Here is a 25,965-nt window from a genome sequence, read left to right on the forward strand (position 1 = left end):
CCAGTTTAGAGTTGCCATGAAAGTATTTTGGAATGTGATGAACATTTAGGTCAGTAAATTTTGAGCAAAGCAGATTATCCTCCATAATGTGTGTGGCCCTTGTTCAATCAGTTGCAAACCTTAAGAGAAAAAACTGAGGTCCCCTGAAAAAGAGAGATGCTGTCTCCAGGCTGCCTTTGGACTCAAGACTGTGAGTCTTGAGTCCAAAGTAAGTAAGTCATCTCTTACTGGATTTTCCAATCTGCTGAGCTGTCTTGTGGATTTTGGAATTGAAATCTCCCACAATTGCATAAGCAATTAAAATAAATCTCTCTCTCTGTCTTCTATTCTCTTTCTCTGGAGAATCCTGACTAATAGAACCGTAATGAGTTTTCCTCTTTCCTCTCTTACTCTCTTCCAATTCATCCTCCATACAACAACCACTGCCATAAATCTAAACAGATTAATTTCTTCATTAATATACCCCAAAGATATTATAATAAAGGTAACAATTCTTAACATGGCTTACAAACTACTGAATATGGTCCCTGTTTTCTCTCTCTCACCACTCTTCCCACAGTCCCACACCCAAACTCTAGGAATCAATCATTGGTTTTCTTTTAAATCCTTGAACACATGCATCTTCTTTGCTGCCTCAGGACCCACTCATATGCAGTAACTCTACCAGAATGCAAATTTTCTCCTCACCTGGGTAATGCCTACTTATTCCATAGGTACTACCCTAAATGGTATTTCACATGCTCTCGGACGCCTTCTGGAAGCTTGAGACCAAATGAAGGACACCTGCTATTTGCCATAGGACCCGGCGTATTTTCTTTGGGCTAGTCACTGTACTTGTAGTTACAGAATCAGTTTTTTCTTTTTCCTCCACAATGGTGCAATTTTCACATGGACAGCAACAATGTCTTTCCGCTTTCTCCATGCATCTAGTTTTCACTCAGCTCCTGGAACATAGAAAGCATAAATGCATACTTGACACTAATAAAGTAAAATTAATAAATGAATGGATGGGTAAATGAAGCTTATGCTCTGGTATGAAGTACAGACTATGCTGCCTTTGAATCTGTTGAGTGTCATCCTGCTTCAAGTGATTGAATGTTTGTGTCAGATCCTGCTACAACTGTGACAGGCTTTTACACAAACCCATGCTCACCACAATCATGCCACTGCCTCGACACTGTTTAACTCAGATTAGCAACTAGAATCCCAGCCTAGTTCAGTAAAACTTTTTTGATCACCCTGGGATGAATAATGTCTCTGCTTTGTGTTTGCATGGTTGAAGAATTAGAAGATCCAGAAACCCATTGTTAGTAATAGTAGTAGTAGCAGTAGTAAGAGTATTAGCAATAGGAGCTATAATGTGAGATTGCTCACTACATTCCAGGTACTGTTCCCAGTGATTTACAAGATTGACCCAATTAATCCTCAGAATAACCCTATAAAATTTTTTTCGACTCATATTTTACAGAGGATGTAACGGAGGCACATAAATGTTAAGCAAAAGCTCAAAGTCACAAATATCCTCTTACTAGTTTGACTTGTTTTAGGGCATATACTGTCTGTGGAGGGGTGGAGTGAGGGGCTCTTTGAGAATACTTCACCACTAGAGGACTGTCATTTGTCTCTCACACATTCCATTCTAGCCAACCCTCTCTGTTCAAAGTAAGTATGGAGACTTCTACATCTGGACATGTCAGGCTAACTCATATTAGAACAACCTTCTGGCAGAAAATAAATAAGGTGGATAAATATCTGTAAATGTTTGAAGTCATAGACTTGTGGTTTCATTGAAAATGTGGTAGCTCTATCCTCTAGGTCCTTCTCCTTATTGCTAAAAACACCCCTAGACGTGACACAACAAACAAGCATAGGAAGACGCTTAAAGGAGGAAGAAGAAGGCCGACTCCTAGAACTTGGGACCTGAGGAACCACATAGTGATGAGTCCCTGGGTTTCCTTATTGTTTTCATATATCTTGGACAGGGTGCTGTAGAAGCTTCCAAACCAGAACTGGCAAGAGACACAGAGAAAAAGAGCTCCAAGAAAAGCCTGTTCCTTCTAGCCAAAGAACTGGGAAAAGGGTGGCGTTATCAGAACAGAAAACCTTTTGGCACTACCTGCCCTACTCCAGACAAACGCCAATGAAAAAATCATACCTTTCCCCCATCCCCAGGTTTCAGTGGGGCCAAGTAGGGAGCTGTTCTTCACCCCACTCACCTTCTGTTTCTTTTGCCTGGGTAGCGTCAGTGGGGTCCAATGAAGAAATGAGCCTCACTGGAAGCAATGAGACTTAATGAGGGAGTGTGAGGTGGAGCTAATGGTACTTTGCTCCCTTCACCTCCAACCCTACTTGTTAGTGCACCGTTGGGCAGCTGAACTTCCACCTCCACCCTGTAACAACTAAGAAGTATGAAGAGCTTTACATTTCCCCCCTTCCCTAGCGGCATTGGGGCCCATAAAGGACCTGAGCTTTCTTGAAGGCAAGGAGGCATGCAGTCAGTGTCCCACTATCACTGGGAAGGAGACAACAGGGAAGAGGGGGGAGCTGATCTTCCATCTCTCTCATCTGCAAGGAGGCAGTGTGAGTCAGTCCCTTTTTGCAGAGTTGTGTCCATAGTGCTGAGCAGGAAGCTGAACATCCACAGTCACCTGGTGGTTGCAGTGACACTCAACAGGGGGACCTCCTCCTAGAAAATGATTGAACATGATCCAGAGTCTCCTAATATAACATCCTAAATGTCTGTGATACAATCAAAACTCTTTTTTTTTTTGGAGGAAAATATACAATTTTATTTGGAGACATTTTAAAGATCTTAATACGTGGAGAGGTGTACCACATTTATGGGCTAGAAAACTGAATGTCTTAAAGATATCAATTTTCACAAGTTTGCTATAGATTCAATGCAATCTCAATAAAAATTCCAGTAGATTTTTTTGTATAAGTTGATAAGGAGAATTTCTGGTGAGTTACAAAGGACCACAAATAATGACACGTTCTAAAAGAAGGATAACAAAATGAGAGGATCTACTCCACCAGAGGTCAATAATTATTCTAAAACTATGTTAATTAAGAAAATATAGTATTGGTGCAGGAATACACAAATAGACCAATGGAAGATAATTGAACCTGGAAACTGATTCATGTATATGTGGGCCCCTGATTTATGATCAAGTTATAACTTCAATGGGGAAAGGACAGTCCTATCCACAAACGGTGCTGGGAATATTTGGTGTTTATATGGGGGAAAAGTGAAATTAGACTTTTTTGCCTAAAAGGCAAAAAAATTAGTATTTAAGAAGATAATATAGGAGAATATTTTCACGGCTTTGGGGTAGGGAAAATTTCGTAAATTAGATACAAAAAACAATTGATAAATTTGACTGCATTAAAATTAATAATCTGTTTGTCGAAAAAACACCATCAACAGAGGGAAAAGTAGAAGGTATTTGCAATTCAAATAACCCCAAAAGTAATTACATTCAGAATATATAAAGAACTCCAATATATCCAATAGGAAAAAGACAGATAACCCAATGACAAAGAGGTGGGCAAGAGACTGGAACAGGGACTTCCAAAAAGAGAAATATGAATGGCCAATATAGGTAAAGAAAATTCTTCCCCATGCTAGTAATCACAGAGAAGCAATTAAGATCACGTGAGTTCCACTTTCTATCAATCAGATAGGTAAATCTTTACAATCTGATGTACCGAATGAGGAGGATATGGAGCAGAGAGCAATTAGATGCGTCAGAGATGGTGATGCTGCAAACAATAACCACTCTGAAATCAGTTTGGCATTACTAGTGATGTTGAAGTTAGACATACCAGTAACCGACCAATTCCACTCCAAGATATATTTCATAGAGAAAATTTCAGACATGTGTTAATATAGCTGTACATTTCATAATTTCCCCCAAATGGAAAAAAATCCTATCAAATGAACGAATGAATAAATTGTGGTAAATTCATACTATTGAATACCATAATGAAAATGAATGCGTCACAGCTACAAGCAACAACACAGATAAATATTAAACATAAAATTGAACAAAAGAAGCAAAACAGGAAAGCATAAATACAATGTACTTCCATTTCTATAAAGTTCAAAAACAGGCAACACTAAACTATGTTTTTTATGGATGCATACTTAAGTGAAAATTATAAATGTAAACAATTTAATCTGTTGACATTTTCTCCTGTGTAAATACTGATAAAAATAAGACCAGGCTCAAAAGATTTCTGTGATAATTAAATAAGTTAATGCATGTAACTGACTCAGCCCCTGATTTAAAAAAAAATAGAAAGCACTAAATAAGCATTAGTTATTCATATTATTCTCCTCAGTCTTGCTGTTAATGTTCTTGGTGTTATATTGCTGTTGACTTGTTTATCTTTTATCTTCTGAGAACACAAACCTGTATCCAAAACAAAATTTTTAACCACGTTTTCTCCCTTTTTGAGTATGATCCTTGTACTTTATTCTTGCAATATCAGGTGATGAACAAGAAGAAAGGAATGGAAAGAAAATTAGATAATATATGTTTATATTTTGAGGTGGTGGTGGATAAATGATTTAATCAGAATTTAACAGATGGTTTGTTTTTTTTTGTTTGTTTTCTCTTCACTGGTGTGAGTTTATTTTTATTTTATATTTTTGTTTATTGCAGTAACATTGGTTTATAACATTGTATAAATTTCAGGTGCACATCATTATACTTCTATTTCTGCATAGATAAGATTATGTTCACCACCCAAATACTAATTACAACCCATCACCACACACATGTGCTGAATTATCCCTTTTGCCCTCCTCCCTCCCCCCTTCCCTTCTGGTAACCACCAATCCAATCTCTCTCTCTATGTGTTTGTTTGTTGTTGTTATTATCTACCACTTAATGAGGGAGTTCGTATGGTATTTGACCTTCTCCCTCTGACTTATTTCACTTTGCATAATACCCTCAATGTCCATCCATGTTGTCACAAATGGCTGGATTTCATCGTTTCTTAGTAGTATTCCACTGTGTATATATACCACATCTTCTTTATCCATTCGTACCTTGATGGGCTCTTAGGTTGCTTCCAATCTTGGCTATTGTGAATAACACTGCAATGAACACAGGGCTGCATGTATCTTTATGCATTGGTGTTTTCAAGGTCTTTGGATAAATACCCAGCAGTGGAATAGCTGGATCATATGGTAGTTCTAGCCTTAATTTTTTGAGGAATCTCCATACTGTTTTCCATAGTAGCGGCACCAGTTTGCACTCCCACCAGCAGTGTGTGAGAGTTCCCTTCTCTCCACATCCTCTCCAACATATGTTGTTTCCTGTCTTGTTAATTATAGCCATTCTGACAGGCGTGAGGTGATATCTCATTGTAGTTTTGATTTGCGTTTCCCTGATAGTTAAAGATGTTGAACATCTTTTCATGTGTCTGTTGGCCATCTGTATATGTTCTTTGGAGAAATGTCTGTTCAGGTCTTTTGCCCATTTTTTATTTGGGTTGTTAGTTTTGTTGTTGTTTAAATAACAACATATTTTGGAGATTAAGCCCTTATCAGATGTATGGTTTGCAAATATCTTCTCTCAATTGTTGGGTTGTCTTTTCGTTTTGTTGATGGTTTCCTTTGCTGTGCAGAAGCTTTTTAATTTGATGTAGTCCCATTTGTTAATTTTTTCTATTGTTTCTCTTGCCCAGTCAGACATGGTGCTTGAAAATATGTTGCTAAGACCGATGTCGAAGAATGTACTGCCTATGTTTTCTTCCAGAAGTTTCATAGTTTCAGGTCTTACATTCAAGTCTTTAATCCAGTTGGAGTTAATTTTTGTATATGGTGTAGGGTAAGGGTCTACTTTCATTTGTTTGCATGTGGCTATCCAGTTTTCCCAACACCATTTGTTGCAGAGACTTTCTGTTCTCCATTGTATGTTCTTGGCTCCGTTGTCAAAGATTAGCTGTCCATAGATGTGTGGGTTTATTTCTGGGCTTTCGATTCTATTCCATTGATCTATGTGTGTCTGTTTTTTGTGCCAGTACCTAGCTGTTTTGGTTACTATAGCTTTGTAGTATATTTTGAAATCAGGGAGTGTGATACCTCCAGCTTTGTTCTTTTTTCTCAGGATTCCTTCAGCTATTCGAGGTCTTTTGTTGTTCCATATAAATTTTAGGATTCTTTGTTCTATTTCTGTGAAAAGTGTTGTTGGAACTTTGATAGGGATTGCATTGAATCTATAGATTGCTTTAGGAAGTATGGACATCTTAGCTATGTTAATTCTTCCAATCCAAGAGCACGGAATATCTTTCCATTTCTTTGTGACTTCTTCAATTTCTTTCAGCAATGTTTTATAGTTTTCGGTGTACAGATCTTTCACCTCTTTGGTTAAGTTTATTGCTAGGTATTTTATTCTTTTTGTTGCAATTGTAAATGGGATGGTATTCTTAATTTCTCTTTCTGCTACTTCGTTGTTAGTGTATAGAAATGCAACTGGTTTTTGTATGTTGATTTTGTATCCTGCAACTTTACCATATTCGTTTATTACTTCTAAAAGTTTTCTGGTGGATTCTTCAGAGTATTCTATATATAAAATCATGTCATCTGCCAATAGTGACAATTTCACTTCTTCCTTTCCAATTTGGATCCCTTTTCTTTCTTTCTCTTGCCTGATTGCTCTGGCTAGGACTTCCAGTACTATGTTAAATAGGAGTGGTGACAGTGGGCATCCTTGTCTGGTTCCTGTTCTTAGAGGGATAGCTTTCAGTTTTCCACCATTGAGGATGATATTAGCTGTGGGTTTGTCATATATGGCCTTTATTATGTTGAGGTACTTTCCTTCTATACCCATTGTATTCAGAGTTTTTTTAATCATAAATGGATGCTGTATCTTGTCAAATGTTTTCTCTGCATCTATTGAGATGATCATGTGATTTTTATTCTTCATTTTATTAATGTGGTGTATTATGTTGATTGATTTGCAAATGTTGAACCATCCCTGCATACCTGGAATAAATCCCACTTGATCATGGTGTATAATCTTTTTAATGTATTGTTGTATGCGATTTGCTAGTATTTTGATGAGGATTTTTGCATCGATGTTCACCAGTGATATTGGCCTGTAATTTTCTTTTTTTGTGTTGTCCTTGTCTGGTTTTGGTATCAGGGTAATGTCGGCTTCTCAGAATGAGTTAGGGAGCTTCCCCACCTCCTCAATTTTTTGGAAGAGTTTGAGAAGGATAGGTATTAAGTCTTCTTTGAATGTTTGATAGAACTCACTAGGGAAGCCGTCTGGTCCTGGACTTTTATTTTGGGGAGGTTTTTGATTACTCCCAATCACCTTACTGGTGATTGGTCTATTCAAATTCTCTATTTCTTCTTGATCCGGTTTTGGAAGGTTATATGAATCTAAGAACTTATCCATTTCTTCCAGATTGTCAAATTTATTTGCATATATCTTTTCATAGTATTCTCTTATAATCTTCTGTATGTCTGTTTTAATTTCTCCTCTTTCATTTCTGATTTTACTTATTTGAGCCTTCTCTCTTTTTTTGTTGGTGAGTGTAGCTAAAGATTTGTCACTTTTGTTTATCTTTTCAAAGAACCAGCTCTCGGTTTTTATTATTTCCCTTCTTCTACTGATTTTGGGCTTTGTTTGTTCTTCTTTTTCCAGTTCCTTTAGGTGCATTGTGAGATTGTTTATTTGAGATTTTTCTTGTTTGTTGAGATAGGCCTGTATTGCTATAAACTTCCCTCTTAGAACCGCTTTTGTTGTATCCCATAAATTCTGGCATGTCGTATTTTCATTTTCATTTATCTCCAGGTATTTTTTGATGTCTCCTTTGATTTCTTCGTTGACCCAGTCGTTGTTCAATAGCATTTTGTTTAATCTCTACGTATTTGTGGCTTTTCTGATTTTCTTCCTATAGTTGATTTCTAGTTTCATGCCGTTGTGGTCAGAAAAGATGCTTGGTATTATTTCAATCTTCTTAAATTTATGGAGACTTGTTTTGTGGCCTAATATGTGATCAATCCTGGAGAATGTTCCATGTGCATTTGAAAAGAACGTGTATTCTTCGGTTTTTGGATGGAATGCTCTGTATATATCTACTAGGTCCATCTGTTCTAGTGTGTCGTTTAAGGCCAATGTTTCCTTATTGATCTTCTGTTTGGATGATCTATCCGTTGGTGTAAGTGGGCTGTTAAAGTTCCCTACTATTATTGTGTTACTGTCTATTTCTCTTTCTATGTCTGTTAATAATTGCTTTATATATTTAGGTGCTCCTACATTGGGTGCGTAGATATTTACAAGTGTTATATACTCTTGTTGGATTGTTCCCTTGATTATTATGTAATGCCCTTCTTTGTCTCTTTTTACAGTTTTTGTTTTAGAGTCTATTTTGTCTGATATGAGTATTGCTACCCCAGCTTTCTTTTCATTGCCATTTGCGTGGAGTATCTTTTTCCATCCCTTCACCTTCAGTTTGTGAGTGTCTTTAGGTCTGAAGTGTGTCTCTTGTATGCAGCATATATATGGGTCTTGTTTTTTTATCCAATCAGCCACCCTATACCTTTTAATTGGAGCATTTAGTCCATTGACATTTAAAGTAGTTATTGATAAGTATGTAATTACTGCCATTTTTTAACTTTTTTTCCCTCAGTGTTTTAGTAGTCCTTCTCTGTTCCTTTCTCCTTCTAAACAGAATTGATGGTCTCTTTAGTTTGACCTCTGTCTGAAAGTTCTACTCTTTAACTCACCTCCTCCCTCCTTTTATGTTTTTGATATCATATCTAACCTCATTTTTGTGCATTTGTATCCATTACCCTCTTATCATGGAAATAGATAATTTTTCCTGTTTGTGGTCTTCTTTTTTCCCCTTAAATCAGTCCCTTTAATATTTCTTGTCGCACTGGTTTCTTGGTGACAAATTCCTTTAATTTTTGCTTGTCTGGGAAGCTTTTGATCTCTCCTTCCATTTTGAATGATAACCTTGCCACATAGAGTATTCTTGGCTGTAAGTTTTTTCCTTTTAGCACTTTAAATATATCATGCCATTCTCTTCTAGCCTGTAAGGTTTCTGCTGAGAAGTCAGCTGATAGCCTTATGGGGTTACCTTTGTATGTAACTTGTCTTTCCCTTGCGGCTTTCAGGATTCTCTCTTTATCTTTAATTCTGGACATTTTGATTATGATGTGTCTTCGTGTGGGCCTCTTTGGGTTTATCTTGTTTGGTGCTTTCTGTGCTTCCTGTACCTGGATGTCTGTTTCCTTCCTTAGGTTAGGGAAGTTTTCATCTATTATTTCTTAAAATAGATTTTCTGCCCCTTTGTTAGGTAGGTTGCTCATTTTGGTTTCACTTAGTTCCTTTTCTGGGGTTTTGTCCTGTTCCCTTACTTGGGATGTATTCCTTTTCCTCTTCATTTTGCCTCTTCCCTGTGCTTGTGTCTACATATTAGGTAGGTCAGGTACGTCTCCTGCTCTTGAATAGGTGACCTTATATAAGTGATGCCTTAGGAGGCCTGCAGTGTGCTTCCCTCAGTTCTCAATCTTCCAGGGGTGAACTATGTGGGCTACGTGTGTCCTTCTGTTGTGGCCTGTTTGCTCTCCCTGTAGGCACCCAGGGAGGCTGAGTTATGCTCCTGGCCAGCTGTTGTAATGCTCAGCTGTTTGTAGTTGTTGTGGGCCCTTCAGTCTCTTTATCAGGTGTGGGGAGCCCCAGCACAGTTGGCTGCAAGTTCTAATAGCACATTTGTGTTGCAGTATTTCTTTTAAGTGAATAGGCTCCCAGCGTGGCAGGTTGTTAGGCTCAGGGGTTTACAAATGCTATAAGCCTCCAGCCTTTAGGTCTCCTGTCAGCTCTCTGAGCATTGCAGCTGGGTGGGGCTGGCCTCAGGCACAGGAGCACCCAATTGTGTCAGGCTTTGGAACGTGGAGCAAACCCCTTATGTGGGTCTTTGAGAAGTACAAGTCTTCTGTAGCTGACAAGCCCTGCCTCCCACAGGTCCAGACACGCAGTCAACACAGTCCTGCCCCGTGTGCCCGCCCCAACCTCATGAAGCGGACTCAGTCTCTCCATGGCGGGAGCCCCACACACTCCACCACTGCCCCACACTCTCCACCCACTCCTTGTGCACGCCCTGCCCCACTGAAGTGGGCTCAGTTGCCAGGCTGCAGAGAATCCAGTCACCAATCTATGCAGGCACACAAGTTGCCTGTGGGCTTGTTGTTGGGTGGGGCCAGTCTCTAGGGTGGGCTGCCTGCCCTGGCTGAGCTGGATTAAATCAGTGCTTTAGTGGGTGGGGCAGAACCTGGGCTAGCAGGCCTCAGGGAGAACTCCAATGGCGTCTGTGTCAGCACGCCCACACCAGGCCCACAACAATGGCCGCTGCCAATGTCCCAGTCCCTGGAGAGGTCTCACCTCTCACTGCAATGCACTCAGAGTCTATCAGGTGAGTCTCTTTTCACCAAAGCACTGTGCACCTTTCTTTCTGATTTTAGGTTGCTTTCTGAAACGGGTGAGTTTGTGCATGGGCCCTTTAAGAGCTGGTTTTAATTTCTTTGTGAACCAACTTTTCTGGTGGTAGTCCCCAATGTTTTAGTAGCAGGCAAAGTCAGATATTATGCCACTCGTCTCGATTGTGCTGGGTCCACAAAATGCCCACAGTGATAACGCTCCCCGGCTCAGGGCCCTGCTCCTCCAGGGAAGGCTGCATACCTGTGGGCTGTTCCCAGGCAGCGTCGAAGCTGGCGGTTGTGAAGGCGGCATTTTTCTCTCCAGAAGGGAGTTTCTGCCTCTTCCACCTCAATTAAGATTGTCCTTTGTTGCAGGAGTTCCTGTTATCCAGTTTTCAGTTCTCTCTCGGGTGATTTTTCCACGAGTAGTTGTAAATTGGCTGTGTCCGAGGGAGGAGGTGAGTTCAGAGTCTGCTTATGCCGCCATCTTGACTTGTCTCCAAAAATCTCTTATCATACCAAGAACCAGGAATTTTTGGTTCTGAAGTTTTCTCACTACTTCAATGAGAAGGACAATATATGCCAACGCCAAGATGAATAGGAGGTTGAAATTATCTGACAGAGAATTAAAGAAACCATGAAATAAATGCGTCAATAAGTTATCATTAATCTTCTTAACACAAATGACAATAATAGAAAATTTCAGTCAAGAAATAAAAGTTATAAAAAATAATTGAATGAAAATGATAAAACTGAAAAATATAATCACTGAATTAAAAAATAAAACCACTTGCTGGATAGGCTCAATAGTAGATTGGAGATGACAGAGGATAGAATCCTCTGTGACGATTCTGTGAACTTGAATAAAGATAAATAGAAATACCTTTTCTAAACAAAAATAAAACAGATTGAAAAAAAAGAACAGAGCTACATGTGTCTGTGGGACAATAAAAAAGGAGCTAACATTCATAAAATGGGAGTCCCAGAAAGAGAGGAGAAAGAAAGGGGGACTGAGTAGGTGTTCAAAGAAATGAAGGCTGAAAAATTCCCAAATTGGTGAAAGACAGAGAGGTGCAGATTCAGGGAGCTCAGCAAACATTAAACAGGGTAAACCCAAAAGAGATACATACCAAGTCACATCATACTTAGACTTCTAAAAATAACACAAAGAAAAATTTTGAAAGCACCCAGAGAGAAAGGAGTCATTACTTATTGGAAAGAGTAACATAGAAGACAACAAGTTTCTCCTGCAACCATGAAGGCCAGGAGGAAGTGGCACAATATTTGTCAAGTACTAAAAGCAAAGAATTTTTAAACATAAATTCTATATCTGACCTAAAATAGCCTTCAAAAATGAAGGAAAAATAAAGACATTTCCAATGAAGGAAAGCTAAGAGAATTTTTTCCCCCACAAATCTACCTTTAAGTAATGGCTCAAGGAAGTTCTCTAGACAGAGAGTAAACGATAAAAAGAAGACTTGAAACTCCAGTATTTAAGAAACACATAGAACAGAATGGAAATTTTAAAAGGCAACATATGAAAACGTGAGATTCAGGTAAAGCAGTGCTGAGAGGAAAATTTACAGCACTAAATGCTTACACTACTAAAGAAGAAAGGTCCTAGAATATATAAAATACTCTTGACAGAGAAGAATGAAGTGGGAGGAATCCCTCTACCTGATTTCAAGGCTTATTTTATAGCTACAGTCATCAGGACAGTGTGGACTGGTGGAAGAATAGACAGATAGATCAATGAAGCCAACTAGAGAACTCAGAGAAAGACCTACAGAAGGATGCTCAACTGATTTTTTTCAAAAGATGCAGGAACAATCAATTGAAAGAAGGAAGGTTTTTCAAAAATGGTGCTGGAGCAATTGGACATCCACGGAGGACAGAAGCCCCTCCACCTAAGCCTCACATCTCATACAAGAATTAACTCAAAATAGATCATAGACTTAAACGTAAAATGCAAAACTATAAACTATAAACTTTTAGGAGAAAATATTTAAGATATAAGGCTAGTTAAAAAGTTCTGGGAATTGACACTAAAACCACAATCCATAAGCAGAAAGATTCATCCAACTGCTGTCATGAAAATACTGTGCTCTGAAACATGTTTTATTTCCTTTACTGCATGCATATTTGTGTACATATATATACATAAATGCATGCACACATATATTTGAAAATATTTTAAAATTGTATCCTGTTTGTACTAGAAAAATGGTGATGCCAGGATATATCTGGTAATTAGATAATACTTTGATTGCTTTGTACACAAAGTGATGATTTTCATTGGAGGTACTTCTCCTTTTCTACTTTTATTTATCAGCAATCTGTAAATTTTTAAGTGTTCAGAGTTCTTTTATCTACCTTCTGAGGGATAAACCTATTTGCAATATCTCGTACTTTCCTTAGGGCTATCTGCATTTCTTTGTTTCTTAGACTGTAAATGATAGGTTTAAGCAGAGGTGTCAGCACTGTATATGTCACAGCCATCAGTATATCTTCACAGAATGAGTCCCTGTCCTTGGGCCTCAAATAAACAAAGCAAGAAAGTCCATAGTGGATGCACACTACAGTGAGGAGGGAGGAACAAGTCGAGAAGCCCTTATGCTTCCCCTTTGCAGAAGACATCTTCATAACTATGGATCCAATGAAGACATAGGAAATGATAATTAAAATAAAGCTGCCCACCAACACAAAGACAGAGAGCACAAAAATAGCCATCTGATGATACAAAGTGTAATCACAAGCAAGGGAGACCAGAGGCGAGATGTCACAGAAGAAGTGCTGGATGGTGTTGGAGTCACAAAGACAAGTTGAATACAGTGATGACGATGAACACGGAAACCAGGAACCCAACCACTCAGAGGCCATCATGAGCTGAAAGAAGATCTGGTGGGTCATCTGGATGGCATAATGCAGTGGGTTGTAAATGGCAGTGTAGCGGTCATAGGACATGGCAACCATGATGAAGCAGTTATTGCCTGACAAGCCAAAGAAGAAAAACATCTGTATGGCACACTCAGGAAGGGAAATGGTCTTGCTGTCTGATAGCAAGTCCACTAACATGCGGGGAATGATTACCATAGTGGTACAAGTTTCTGAAAAGGACAGACCACAGAGGAAAAAGTACATGGGGGTGTGAAGGTTGTGACTGAGCTTGATGGCCACCATTATGGACACATTTGCAGCTAGGATGGTCACATGGGAGAAGAAGATCACCACAAAGAGGAGACTCTGCAGGTCTGGGAAACTGGAAAATCCCCACAGGAGGAATGTGCTCATTGTGGTACGATTGCCCACTGTTCAGTAGGCTCAGTAAATTTCTCCGACAGGTGTTCTTGATAAGAACATCTTATCAAAACATCTTATCAAAGAACGTCTTATCAAAACTCTGATAAGATTGCAAAAAACACTCATGTCACCTGGTCTTTAATCAAGGGCTTCTGGGCAAAGAAATGCAAGATGACTGTTAATGCGAGAACCTGAGAAATGGGAGTAAATGCACCTGACTGAACTCAAGGTCAGGACTCAGTGATGAGGAGAAAGTTTCTAGTAGGAGAATCTGTATAAATGCCATAGAGTAGGCCCAAATATATTCTGGGAGCCCCTCAGTTATCACCCTTTACTCTTCTCTACAGTCAGAATCTGCATGAAAGTGGGAAATATGAAAAAAAAAAAAAGCTTATTTTCTCACCCACCAGAGTATGAGGAAGAACAGGTATAAAATGTTTCTTGTGATCTAATCATAGCCTGGCATACAGAAGTGCCTAACAATGTTGACTGAATCAATACCAATTTAAGAAGTAAGGAAAAATTTTTAATGGCTTCCAAACATTCTTGGAAAGTAATCCTGTCTTCAGAGGTGCTCCCAAGAAGGCAGTGGCTGCTTGGCCGAAAATTATGCCAATAAGTAGACCTAATAAATGAATTTACCACTTTGAAATTTGTACTGGTTTCCTATCCATGACAATAAGTTAAGGCTGGAGATGTTCAATAAGCATCTCCCATTCAGACTGATCTTGGAGGCAAAATGGTTATGGAGAGACTATCCCCATCCTGGATGGCTCATTTGTGTTCATCATGTCCTGATCAACTCTTGAGCTTTCAGGAAATCTTCCAGGATATTTTCTAACATATAAAGTGCTGCCTTGAAGCACAGCTCTTTATAAGAATTCAAGTTCCTCAGGTCATTTTCATCAGTTCATAAAATATGCACTCTGTATGAGACGACAGCATGAAAGCAACACAAGGACTTCCATAAAATAGGAGGTTTGGTTTCAGACACTATTGTCAGGGAAGGAAAGGAAAACAAGGGGAAGACATTGGTGTGGTGTTGAGGGTTGGGGAAAGAAGGGTAGAGACATACTGGAAAGTATTTTGTAGGGTCCACAAAGCTTGAAGAAAATATATCTTTGGCTGAGAAGTGTGTGTGTTCTTTATGTACTGAATTACTGGGCAAAAAATATTCAAGGAGGCAACTCAGGCAACCAGTATTTACTCCACATCTGAAATGTGCTGGTCAATATGCTGTGTGTTTGGTAGAATTTTCTCACTAAATTTCTCTCAACAACTTTATATGGTAGGTATTTCAATCCTGATGTCACAAAAATTGAAACTAAGGTACAGGTTGCTTAATTGACTGTCCAAAGTCAATGCATTAATTCCACATATATTTACTTAATGTCTAGGATGTGTTAGTCAATTCTATACATGAGAAATATAACATGGGATAAGACACATATGACCTTTCCTATCTCAGATAAAGAAAAATGCCATGAAGAGAATTAAAGGAAATTGATATGAGAGTGAGGGACTCCTCTGGACTGTAGGGTCAGGAAAACCCTTTCTATGGAACTACACATACTTAGTAATTGGAATGCAGCAAGCAGCCCACCATATAAAGATCCAGGGGAAAAGCATGACAGACACAGGAAATAGCTAGTGCAAAGACCCCATGGTGGGAATAAGCTTGACATATTCAAGGAATGTGAAGACAGCCAATGTATCCAGAACACCTCTCTCATGTATCCTTTAAACACTTTATGAGAGAAAGAGTAGTATTGTGCCTGTGTTTGAGACAAGGAAACTATGGCTGAAAGAGTTCATTTTTGAAGATGATAAAGTTTGTATGAACAATAAATCCTACTTTCCTCATAATACTCAAGGGAAGTAGTGATCGAGAATATGTCAATATGACATTATCCCCATTACTTCCAGTCACTCTCTGAGAGACAGAGTTTGAGGGAGGTGTTTTCTGGATCAGCATTTTTTGATAAATTCTCTCACTTCGGGCTATAGCACTTCTGTAGACTGAAAGGAACTTAATTGATTTCTTTCCTTGAAAACCCCATTTCCCAGTTTATCCATGCCCCCACCCTTGACCAGAGATCTAGTGGACTTAGAATATCTAATTTATTCGAGATAGCAGTGAGACCTACAGGAATTTGAGGCTGATTCTTGATATTAAGCCACCTTGCAGACTCTCTTGTCCCATCACCATATCAAAACCCTGGACAGTGGACACTGTATGTCAGTCTACCTCCCAAGAAATACATCAAAACCATGTCTGAGAATGGCTAGGACCACCTCGTCACCCATCACTTTCCACCAGACTGAACTAAAGGATTTTTCTGGCAGCTACACATACTGCCTCCTCATGGGGCAACATTCAAAATAGAAAATGGAGAATGTTCATCATCCAGTCTTTGGAAATGTGTATTTAACTTTCTTCCCATCCAATCAGAATAAAAGTCAGCTTTGATTCAGCTTTTTTACAATTTTCAGAAAAGATATGATATTTTTAATGGGAAAATAAAGGAGTATATTTTATTGAGTTATAGATATGAATTCTGATAGGAAATCTAACAGAATTTACATAAGTTAGAGATTTATGAGGGTCATGATTTTTCTGATTGTAAATGGCTTTTTAAGTTCAAATATATATATATATGAAAACTTATTTCCTTAGTTCTTTCAATGAGGCTATATTAGATCCACCAAAGAAATGCTTGTTGCTTTCATAAATCACAACTGCATAGTTATGAAATCAAATCATCACACTGAGTGGCTGAAGGGAACATGAAGGGAAACAAAGAATCAAATTTCTGATGGTTTACAGTGAAATTTACAACTAAATAATGAGTGAAATATGGAAATTGCAGAAGAATTTTACACATGTTTTTCTTTACTCTTTCCTGCTTAATTCTTTTGATACACTGAAATCACCTAATTAGCCTTGAGGTTAGACCGGGAATTATACTGGAGTCTATTTTGTTATGGGATAAGGATTGAGCAGATTTAGAGAAGCCTGTGTTCAAATCCAACCTCCTTTCCATTAATACAAATTACATACAGTAATTTAATTTCCATGATAACCATTTTTCTCCTCTGTAACATGGCCCTAAATATACCACCTTGCAGGGTGACAATGCTGTGTATATGGACCTATCAGATAATAAGTGCCCAGTACCTGCTAGTTCCATTCCCATTTGCTAAAATTTTGCATGGTTTATGGACAACTTTTCCTATAGGTGCTCAGCAATACTTGCCTGCTCACAAGATGCATGTAACGCTGTCCTGCTCTTCTGCCTTGTTAGCTGTGTGAAGTTGATTCCTTTTGGCACATTTCTCCTTGGTGTGCAGTTTGCAGTCCTGTTCTCGGTTTGCAGCTTTCTAGCCTCCTCTGATTGCTGCTGTCTGTGGGCTAATTATGCCAGGGATAGGAAAACAATAACATTTATCCCCATCTAATTGTACTCTTAGTATTTGCAGTACTTTCTGTTGATTTACATCCACAGCTACACTGTTATTAGTGGATAGAAAGTTCGTGGTAAATAGAGATATAAAATAAAATTCCCACCTTATGCCAAAGTTGAATCACTTCCATCTCTTAAAAAGAAAAATTAAGCTATATGAGTAACATTGCTCATGCACAGTTTTCTACAGTTTCTGGAATATCATGTAGTGATGAATTTTCACGCCATTTTGCCCTTCGAATACCTGTTTTGCATTCACTCTTTTTTTTTTTAATTTTTTGTTTATTGCAGTAACATTGGTTTATGACATTGTAAAAATTTCAGGTGTACATCATTGTACATCTATTTCTGCATAGATTACATCATGTTCACCACCAAAATACTAATTACAACCCATCACCACACACATGTACCGAATTATCCCTTTCACCCTCCTCCCTCCCCCCTTCCCCTCTGGTAACCACCAATCCAATCTCTGTCCCTATGTGTTTGTTTATTGTTGTTATTATCTACTACTTAATGAAGGAAATCATATGGTATTTGACCTTCTCCCTCTGACTTATTTCACTTTGCATTATACCCTCAATGTCCATCCATGTTGTCACAAATGGCTGGATTTCATCGTTTCTTATGGCTGAGTACAAATGGATAAAGAAGATGTGGTATATATACACAATGGAATACTACTCAGCCATAAGAAATGATGCATTCACTCTTTGTTTGAAATTACTAAGTTTCTTATAACAATAAGATAGAGTCTTCTCTATTCCTTATGGCTGGACCTGAGTTCCACGCATATTCTAATGAGAATTTTACGTTCACCTGAGAACATTATCCTTTGACACTGCTTGGAGTTTCTTCCTTTCCATTAGTTACCAGAAGGATTGTCCTCTGTGGACCTAGAACTCATTATGATGTCCACAAAACATTGTTTTTATTCTGACACAGCATTGTGATTATTCAGGTAAGCTTGTTCTTATTTATCTAAAAAAATCAAGTAATTGAAATTCAGCTTTTTCAAATACATTTTGGAATGTAGATAATTCCCTCAGGTATATTTTACTTTCTACTCAATAGCATCTACGTTATAGTTCTGAAAATTTGCCAAGTCCCGCAGGTCTTCTGATCTGTATACAGGCCTAGGGTAAGGGCCTATCTTACAGGGTGTTGTCCGGGTAATCAGTCAGAGAAAGCTAGAAAAGGAAATGAACACATACAGTGATTGAACTAACTCTTCTGTGGAAGGCCTTGCTGAAGAGGAAATCCACTGTAATAAAAATCTTCATTTATTGCAGTGTCACTCAATTTTTTTTTCCAGTATTTCATGAAATTTTTAAATCGTAAAGCCATGCTGAAACAATTATACTGTTAGCATCTGTATATCTACTGCTTAGATTGTTCTGAATATCTACTGTTGCATAATAAACTACCCCAAAACTTAGTGCATTTAAATAACTAAATTCATATAGACAGGGCTCTACAGGGATGACAGAGACATTGCATATCTTGTTCACTTCATCTGGTTGTTGATGCTGGCTATTGTCTGAGACTTTAAACAAGGATTCAGCCTTTCTGCATGTGCATAGTGACTGGGTTCTGTGAGTGAGCATCCCATGAGACCCTAGTGGATGCCATAACAACTTTTATGCCCTACCTCACTTGCATGGCATTCTTCTCATTCAGATACTAGTAACGTTCCATCCAGGTTTTAGGAGATGGAAATAGATTCCATCTCTTGATGGGACAGTGACAAAGTTCTGGAAGAGCATGTGGGACTGGAATTATTGCTGTCATCATTTTTTGAAAATATATTATGCCATCCATTAAGATTTTACTATATTTGCTTTATCACATATATCTTTGTACTTTATCCATCTTTTAATCCATCTTATTTTATGATACATGTCAAAGGAAATTGCAGACATCACTACACTTCCTCATAAATACTTTGTATACATATCAATAACTAGAGTTCAATACTTTTTACATGTTTCATTCTATACAATTTTATAGAAATTTCCATGAAATGAAATACACAAATCTTAAGTGTACAATCCCTGTGTATTGGCAAATGCATTAACCTGTGTAACTCAAGCACCTCTAGTCATACCGTATAGTAGCATCAGCCCAAGAACTTCCTCCATATCCCTCCCCAGCTAGTTCTAACTCCCCCATATAGAGGCATCCGTTGTTCTGATTGTTTTTTCACCATGGCATAGTTTCGCAGGTTCTCGAATTTCATGCAGAAGGACTCATACAGTATGCCTTCTTTTTTGTAAGTTTCAGAATTTATTTTAGTTTATACAAATGCAACTGATTTTTGTATGTTGATTTTGTATCCTGCAACTTGACTGAATTCATTTATTAGATCGAACAGTTTTTTTATGTAATCGTTAGGATTTTCTATATATAAGATCATGTCATCTGAAACCAGAGACAATTTTACATCTTCCTTTCCAATTTGGATGCCTTTTATTTCTTTATCTTCCCTAATTGCTCTGGCTATTAATCCACACTTCCAGTACTATGTTGAATAACAGTGGCAAGATTGGGCATCCTTCGCTTGTTCCTGATGTTAGAATAAAAGATGTCAGCTTTTCACCATTGAGTATGATGTTAGCTGTGGGCTTGTCATATATGGCCTTTATTATGTTGAGATATATTGCCTCTATACATAGTTTGTTGAGAGTGTTATATCATGAAAGGGTGTTGAATTTTTTCAAATGCTTGTTCTGCATCTATTGAGATGATCATATGATTTTTATCCTCCATTCTTTTAGTGTAGTGTATCATGTTATCAATCAATGAAATTAAAAAGCAATCTATGGAGTAGGAGAAAATAATTTCCAACTATATATCTGATAAGGGGTTAGTATCCAAATATATAAGGAACTCATAAATCAATAGCAAAAACAAACAAACAAACGAAAAGAAACAAAATCAACCTGATTAAAAAGTGATTAAAGGAATTGAATGGACATTTCTCCAAAGAAGACGTACAATTAGGTTTAAGAAAAGGTGTTCGACATCACTAATAATCAGGGAAATGCAAGTCAAAACCATAATGAGATATCACCTCACTCCTGTTAGAATGGCTATTATCAAAAAGACAAGAAATAACCAGTGTTGGAGAGGATGTGGAGAAAAGAGAACTCTTGTACACTGTTGGTGGGAATGTAAACTGGTACAGCCATTATGGAAACAGCATGGAGGTTCATCAAAAAATTAAAAATAGAATTACCATGTGAACCAGCAATATCACTTCTGGATCTCTATCTGAAAGAAATGAGATTAATATCTCGAAGAGATATCTGCACTCCCATGTTCATTGCAGCATTACTCACAATAGCCAGGATATGGAAACAACCAAAGTGTCCACCGATGGATGAACAGATAAAGAAATTCATGTGAATACAAAATAGAATATTACTCAGCCTTAGAAAAAGGAAATCCCACCATTTTTAGTAATGTGGATGAACTTGGAGGACATTATGACAAGTGAAATAAGCCAGAGACAGAAAGACAAATACTACATTATATCTATGTGGAATTTAAAAAAGTTGAACTTAGGGAAACAAAGACCAGAATGGTGGTTGCCAGGGGTTAAGCAGTGGGAGAAATGGGATGATGTTGGTCATAGAGACCAAAGTTTTAGTTATAAGATGAATAAGTTCTGTAGACCTAATGTAAAATATGTAACTATAGTTAATAATAATGTATACTTGAAATTTGCTAAGAGAGTAAATCTTTAAAGTTCTCATCACGAGAAAAAAGTTTGTAACTATATGTGGTGATAGATGTTAAGGAGACTTATTCTGGTGATCATTTCACAATATATACATGTATCAAATCATTATGTTGTACACCTGAAACGAAGATAAGGTTATATGTCTATTATATCTTAATAAAAATGATTACATTAAGAAAATAGAGAGAACTCAAATAAACTACCAAACTTTACATCTCAAGGAACCAGAAAAAGCAGAAGAAAATAAGCCCAAAGTTAGCAGAAGAAAGGAAATAACAAAGATAAGAGCAAAAATAAATGAAACAGAGACCAGAAAACCAATAGAAAAAAAATCAACAAAACCAAGAGCTGGTTCTTTGAAAAAATAAACAAAATTGACAAGCCTTGAATTAGAGTAACTAAGAAAAAAGAGAGAGAACTCAAAATCAGAAATGAAAGAGGAGACATTACAATTGATACCACAGAAACACAAAGGATTGTGAGACTACTATGAACAACTATATGCCAACAAATTGGATAACCTGGAAGAAATGGGGAGAAACCTCCAAACTAACAAGACTAAACATGAAGAAATCAAAAATCTGAACATGAATAACGAGTAAAGAGACTGAAGCAGTAATCAAAAACCTCTGAACAAAGAAAAATCAAGGACCAGATGGTTTCACTGGTTAATTCTACCAAACATTTTAAGAAGAATTAATGCCAATCCTTCTCAAACTCTTCCAAAAAAATTAAAGATGAGAAAATACTCCCAAACTCATTTTGCAAGGCCCACATTACCAAAGTCAGTTAAGGGCACTACAAAAAAGAAAATTACAAGCCAATTCCCTGATGAACATGGAAGCAAAATTCTCAATAAAGTACTATCAAACCAAATTTAACAGCACATTAAAATGACCGTATACCATGATAAAGTGATATTTATCTCTGGGATATAATGATGGTTCAACATATGCAAATCATAAATGTGACACACCACATTAATAGAATGAAAGGTAAAAATTTTATGATCGTATCAATAGATGCAGAAAAATCATCTACAACATTCAACATAGTTTCATAATAAAACTCTCAACAAGTTGGGTATAGAAGGAATGTACCACAACATAATAAAGGCCATACATGACAAGCCCATAGCTAACATCATACTCAATCGTGAAATATTGAAAGCTTTTCCTCGAAGAATAGGAACAAGACAAGGATGCCCACTCTCATTACTCCTATTCAACATAGTAGTGGAAGTCCTAGTCAGTGTAATTAGGCAAGATAAAGAAGTGAAAGGCATCCAAATCAGAATGGAAGAAGTAAAATTGTCTCTGTTTTCAGATAACACGATCTTACATATAGGATATCCTGAAGACCTATCAAAGAACTATTAGAACTAATAAACTCAGCAAAGTTGCAGGGTACAAAATCAACATACAAAAACTAGTTGTGTTTCTATACACTAACAATGAACTATCATGAAAATACTGTGTTCCAAAACATGTTTTGATTCTTTTCTGCATTCATATATGTGTATGTACATGCAAACATGTACATGCAAACATGTACATACACATATATGCAAGAATGTTTTAAAACTGTGTTCTATTTGTACTAGAAAAGTGGTGATGCGAAGATATATCTGGTAATTAGATAATACTTTAATTGCTTTGTACACAAAGTGATGATTTTTATTGGAAGTACTCCCTTTTTTCCACTTTTATTTATCAGTAATCTGTAAATATTTTTTCCCATTTATTTATTTATTTATTATTTATTTATTTTTTAAATTGCTTTTATTGAGGTAACATTGGTTTATAACATTATATAAATTTCAGGTGTACATCATTATATTTCGATTTCTGTGTGGATTACATCATGTTCACCACCAAAAGACTAATTATCATCCATCACCACACACATGTGCCTAATCACCTTTTTGCCCTCCTCCCTCCCCTCTTCCTCTCTGGTAACTACCTACCCAATCTTTGTCTCTGTGTGTTTGTTTTTTGTTGTTTTTATCTTCTACTTATGGGTGAGATCATATGGTATTTGACCTTCTCCCTCTGACTTATTTCGCTTAGCATAATACTCTCAATGTCCAGCCATTCGTGACAACAAGGATGGACTTCATCGTTTTTTATGGTTGAGTAGTATTCTATTGTGTATATATACCACATCTTCTTTATCCATTCGTCCCTTGATGGGCACCTAGGTTGCTTCCAAGTCTTGGCTATCAGGAATAATGTTGCAATGAACTTCGGGGTGCATATATCTTTACGCATTCGTGTTTTCTGATTCTTTGGATAAATACCTAGCAGTGATTCCACTGGCTTGTATGGTAGACCTATTCTTAATTTTTTGAAGAATCTCCATACTGTTTTCCATAGTGGCTGCACCAGTTTGCATTCCCACCAGCAGTGTATAAGAGTTTCCTTTTCTCCACATCCTCTCCAACACGTTATCTCTTGTTTTGTTAATTATAGCCATTCTGCTGGTGTGAGGTGATATCTCATTGTAGTTTTGATTTGCATTTCCCTAATAATTGGTGATGCTGAACATCTTTTCATGTGCCTGTTGGCCATCTGTATATCTTTGGAAACATGACTGTTCAGATCTTTTGCCCATTTCTTAATTGAGTTATTAGTTTTTTTGTTGTTGAGATGTATGAGTTCAATTGTTTATTAAACATCCAACCCTTCCCACTGCCATTCTGTGTCTATCTCAAACTCAGAAGCTTGCCTTACGAGGAGAGTGCAGGAGTGTGTGGTCAGTGTCTCCAGCAATTCCTCACGTTTCTAGGTGGTGATGGCAGAAAAGTGAAATGAAGACTCTCCATAGATTTTGATTTTTAAGTTCAGTCACTGCTAAAGGTGAAGGGAAAGAAAAATAGTAAGGAATCCTAAGCAGTGCATTTGTTCAGAATTCTATATAGAGACTGCATGGCATTTATGTCCCAGATGGCTTGTATAGTCCTCTTTATGGTAAAAGGTTAACAAGATCCTTTGACTTCTCTACAAAAAATTGATCTTTTTGAACTTTCTATTTCCCCTAAATCCTGACAAAAAATGGAATGTCAGCAGTGTTACATACAATATTGCTTATAACAAAAATCATTCTTTCATTGTAAAATGCATCTGGACTAGGAGGACGATACATGAAATATATTCTTCCCTGAGTGCAGTGATTCTTATAACTGGAAACAATGCTTGCGTTTTATAACTCTGACAGTTACACAATGTATTGGTCCCAATTATGATCATTAGAATTTTCAGGTAGGATGGCTCGTCTGCCTGAGCTGTCTCTTGGGATCCAGTGTGAAAACCTGTGAGGATCATGTTCGCCAAAGAGAAATGCCTGATACAATTGCTGGCATGGTGGGTTTGTCAGTTATGCAGTACTGTATGGGTATTTTGCATACTATTCAGGCATTATTTTTGGTTATCTGTGATTGTTCCCGTTTAAGGTTTCACCTTCTTACCGCCAATCAATTTCTACTTCCCTTCCTTTACTCACCAGTCTGCCACTGGCTCCTCCAGTGGTAGAATTGGAGAAGGGACAAAAGGTAGGCAATAGCAAAGGCTGTACTTAACCAGAGATCCATCCGTTTTCTCAACGTTAGGCTTTTTCAGCCATGAGTCAGACGTCATTTCCTTACATTCCAGGGCTTACATGCCAAACTCTGCATGATTCTCAGGTACTTCCTTAATTGTCTTGTGATTGCGGATGGGGCATTTTCGCCTTAGTTTGAGTTTCCTGGACGGCAAAGCCTGAGACAAGGGTTTGGCTTCAGGTACTTTATTTGGGAGGTGATCCAAGGAAGCAGGAGAGAGGAAACAGGGAGGGTGAGACAGGTAAGAAAGAAAAGCAAATGCAAGGTGACTGCTGTAATGACAGTGGCTTAATTCCACCGGGACATGTGAGAAGCCCTGAGATTGCCTTCCAGAATTTTTAAATTGAAGAAGGAGGAAAGATGTTTATGCACTGAATTCCAGCCTCCATTGTTTGGGGGTTACCCCAAGGTTTTAACTATTCCCCACATCTGAGAGGTGCTTGCCTGTGGACTGAGCAGGCTGCTAGTGACTTCCCAGAAAGTCTTAGGCTTCAGAGAAGGACTGAAACATTAAGGGGAGACATTAGTGGTTATCTCTGGAAGCAGGAAACTGACAACGTGAGTTATAATCACCCATATATTCCCTTAAAATCATAATTGAGGCAAGAGTATATGATGTAGGTATCAAACGTGTGTGGTACAACCCCAGACCCATACCACCTCACCCCAAGGTGAGGGAAGGGATAATGCCACTCCAACAATTCACTCTATAAATAAGTCCACTCTAGAAATCGTTTCACCACTCCTCTAGACACATGCCCTAATATGTCCTTAAATTGCATAATTAGTTAAATATTCTCTGACCAGTTTTAGTTTTTGTTTTTTTTTGGTGAGTGGCGTGGGTGAGACCACACTGAACACATTTTGTCTTGGTGTTCTTCATCAATGTTATCTTAGGTTAGTTTCCCTAGAAACAGATCCTGAAAAGAGGGTTTGTTTTACAGTGATTTATTCAGGAGGTGCTGCCAGGAGAAAGTGGTGAGGGAGCCAGGGAAGCAGGACAGGGAAAGGTAGGAAAGCAAATAAGGGTGTAATTTCAGGAAAATCCTGGTTCTCCAGCAAATATTATTTATATAGGTCATAATAGTATAAACACTTATTTAATATTTTGTAGTCAATATATAGAATTTATAAAAACTCTAATTACAGAATACAGTGTCAGGTATAGGTGACTGAAATAGGGAAGCCAATTTTGGGAAATGAGCTGCAGAGAAGTGTAGGTGTATAGATATCTTTATCCTCATAAATTAGGGAGTCATATTTTCTATAAAGTAAAATAATTAAATGTGAAATGTATATTACATCAAGCTTCAAAGTTTAAGAAAATAGAAAATCAAAATATAATTATATTGAAAGGATGGAAAGAATGAAAGATATATGTGCGTCTGTGTGAATTTATGTGAATGGAGAA

General features: G+C 37.6%; 1 pseudogene; it reads right to left on the reverse strand.

Annotated features, from left to right (window-relative positions):
• Positions 1–12,790: 12,790 nt before the first annotated feature.
• LOC131409137 (olfactory receptor 10T2-like) lies at positions 12,791–24,279 on the reverse strand (annotated as a pseudogene).
• Between the last annotated feature and the right edge of the window lie 1,686 nt (positions 24,280–25,965).

This window comes from Diceros bicornis, chromosome 7, assembly GCF_020826845.1.
Source record: "Diceros bicornis minor isolate mBicDic1 chromosome 7, mDicBic1.mat.cur, whole genome shotgun sequence".
NCBI classification, from domain to species: domain Eukaryota; kingdom Metazoa; phylum Chordata; class Mammalia; order Perissodactyla; family Rhinocerotidae; genus Diceros; species Diceros bicornis.